The 3,354-nt window shown below is 39.0% G+C and overlaps 1 non-coding gene across 1 annotated transcript; it reads left to right on the top strand.

Annotated features, from left to right (window-relative positions):
• The first annotated feature begins 2,598 nt into the window (after positions 1-2,598).
• On the top strand, positions 2,599-2,731 carry LOC150008836 (small nucleolar RNA SNORA66). The gene has a single exon (XR_016511544.1). It is a non-coding gene; the product is annotated as a small nucleolar RNA SNORA66 (small nucleolar RNA).
• Positions 2,732-3,354: the final 623 nt, after the last annotated feature.

Consider the following 3,354-nt stretch of genomic DNA (forward strand, 5'->3'; position numbering starts at 1 on the left):
CTCTCTTAGGCTGCCCCGTCCTAGTTCTTCCCCATCTCTCAGAGCAAAGAGTCACTGCATGCTTCTCAGTGTCCATCCCTCTCCTTCCTCTTCCTGTGTCCTGGAATAAAAGTACAATTTAATTGTCTGTACTTTTTTGTTTGGGAGGGTTTCATGTTATCGGTAATAAGAAGCACCCACACAAAGCAAGAGAGAAATTATGGACAAATCATATAATAGTAAAAGAGGCTTAATACTAAAGATGCATTCAGTGCAAAGCATGAGGGGCATGTAGAGAAACAGACAAGACTAGAACCAAACACCAGTCTGCAAATCCATTAGACAAAGAGATGGGAGAGATGGAACTTGGTTCCCAGGGCTAGTTTGACAAAAAGACAGTCTTCCAGTACCTAAGTAATGCATGGAGGTGGCATTATCTGGTTAAAAACAAATGCCAGTGAATAGCTAAAGCCTATGTAGTTTAGCACAGTTATTTATATCTTGGATTTTTAGAATAATTCCCTTATGTCTTGTGTTTCTCCCAGAACTTCTCATAGTACGATTTCCTTCCATGCTTGCTACTGTGAGGTATATTCATTGAGCAGTCATAGACCCTGACATAGAATTGGTACCCTAATTTCCAAGGAGGCCACATAATTTTTTCTTGTTTCTATATAATTCTTAACTCATAATTCTATCCTCATTCTTACCTAGAAATATGTTTTTTTTTCCTGAAATCATTCCACCATAGTAGAAGCCATTCTGTACACCAACATGTACATCCTCAAAGTTATAGGAAGATAATTATTGTCTTTTTAAGAAACAGTTTCACTCAACCTATCAGTACATTTCCAATGTCATACAAAGCAGTTTAACCAAGCTATAGCAAATATATAAGCAATAAATCCTAGATTTCCAGATGAACTCTTGAGTTTTATCTGGAATCAACATATGTGTGTTCATTTTGTTATAAAGGTAATGTTCACCCTGAGCAAGCAAAGAAAAAGAAATCATTGTTAATGCTGTTTTTTGTTTGTTTTTGTTGTTGTTCTTTAGAAAAGAGTGTGTTCCTACCTTAAAGTTGCTCATTGGTTTGAGGGGAGCTTCCCTCAACCGGGTTCCTGCTCTACCGTTCCATTAATGTTCACTCCAGCTCTTTAAGAGGACACAAGGAGGGGAACAAACACCCTGTGAATAGTATTGGACAAAACAGTGGACAAAATGATTGCTTCAATAGAGCATTCAAAAGACAGAAGTAGATACTTTTCATTTCTCATGATGTATTTCATCCAACCTGAACCTTTGACATTTTTTTTCCCTAACCTGACTAAAATAAGGTCTCTCCCTTCTTTTCCCTCCTGCTCTGCCAGCACTGTCATATCAAGTCTCAAGCTGGGCCACTGCCCAAGGAGTCCTTAGTTAATTGCATGTAATTATGCTGCATCCTACTTTCAAATGCTAGAGCCGTTTCTTGTATCCTTGTAACATAATCAGACTGTTGTTGAGGCCCTGTGAATGGCTCTGCTCTCGCCTGAACATTTTGTTATGCCATAGCACTTTGCTGAGTGGTGGTGATCTTTAAATATAATGCAGGACACCAAGCTAAATTAGTAATAGCTGCTGTTGGCAGGGTTCCCATGGGCCCCAGTCAGCTCTGCTAAGGGAGAGCATTGCTAAGCCAACGACACTTCTCATTCAGACACTAAAGACAAATAAATGATCGGGTCAGTCAACTGGCAACCAGTTTATTCATCCTATGTGGTAGGGAGGCTTGTTTATAACAAATTTCAAAAATAAAAACAATTTTTAAAGTCATCTGGGGCACGAGACTATTTGGGGGAATTTCTTGCATGGTATTGTACTGCCTTTCGCAAGTTCTCTCATTTCAAGAGGAATAGTGCTTTCCAGCAGACTGGAAACCCCCGTTAGTCGATTCAAACCTCATGCAGCTGGAGACAAAAAGAATACCTGAGCACATCTTGGCACCCATCACTCTAAGCAAAGCAATCTCTAGATATTTAGAAGGATTTTGATTTGTATCTGTATTTTTGTGTGAAAGGCAAAGGGAAATCTATTTATCTTTGAGCACTCCCATTTTTTTTAAACCTAAGCAAGAAGTTAATAAACTGAAATCATTCTGGCAAATGCTTGTAGAATCCCATTAGAAGAGGTTAGAAGAGACACATTACATCATACACATTACATACACAACAACTTAATAGTGTACTAGTGAGACATTATTACCCCTTTAGAGGTCAGGACTGCCAGCCAAGCCCTTAAAGGCATTTAATTTCTCTGGCAACTTCCTCTTGGCCTGAAATTAGATGGCACTGCCAGCAGGATGGAACTTCATAAAGTATGGTCCACAGGCACTAGAATGACCTGGAGGACCTTGCTGAGAATACAGAGTCCCAGGCTGCATATCTATTGAATCAGGATCTCTGAAGGGAGGAAATGAGAATCCGCATTTTGAATATATGCCCAGGTAATTTTTTGCACTTCAAAGCTTGGGAACCACTTATTCAAACAGTGTTATTACATCATTAATATGGTTAACTGAGTCTCAGACTAGCTTGCTTTCCTTGTGATTTAAACATACTAATAAAAATAAATAAAACAGTGCAAACTCGATCACTAACTCTGCATGATGTTGCAGAAGTGAAGGGAACCAGGTTTGCTAAAGTAATCGTGGTGATAGAAATGTATTAGCCTCAGAAACTAGTGAGGTGGTCCATTCTATCCTAGTACAGTGTATAAATAAATAAATAAATAAATAAATAAATAAATAAATAAATAAATAAAACAGTCCCAGGGAACATATCAAAATGTGAAAAACAAAATCTTCAAGACTAGCCCTCACTCATGCAAACCAGCCTGCAGTCCCATCTCCTTAGGACAGTGGTCCCCAACCTTTTTTGGTACCAGGGACTGGTTTCATGAAAGACGATTTTTCCATAGATCAGGGTAGGGGGATGGTTTCAGGATGATTCAAGTGCAGTATATTTATTGTGCACTTTATTTCTATTAGTAGTACATTGTAATATATAATGAAGTAATTATGCAACCCACTTTAATGTGGAATCAGTGGGAGCCCTGAGAGTGTTTTCCTGCAACTAGATGGTCCCGACTGGGGTGATGGGAGATGGTGGCACCCAAAGTGTGTTGCTTATGTCCAGGCTACTCCATAATCTCATTTTGGCTGCTGTCACTGCAGAAAACCCTGCTTCACAAAGATAAAATGTTGGAAATGGAAACAGGCTTTTCAGTGCTTCTGTGGCAATCTCAGGATAGCCTACCTTGACTTTAAACCAGAATGTATGGAGATTTGAAGTTCACTCAAACATAATTTTAGGCCACCATTATTGGCAATCTCAA

This window comes from Furipterus horrens, unplaced genomic scaffold (genome assembly GCF_987537825.1).
Source record: "Furipterus horrens unplaced genomic scaffold, mFurHor1.1.pri manual_scaffold_5, whole genome shotgun sequence".
Classification (NCBI taxonomy): Eukaryota; Metazoa; Chordata; class Mammalia; order Chiroptera; family Furipteridae; genus Furipterus; species Furipterus horrens.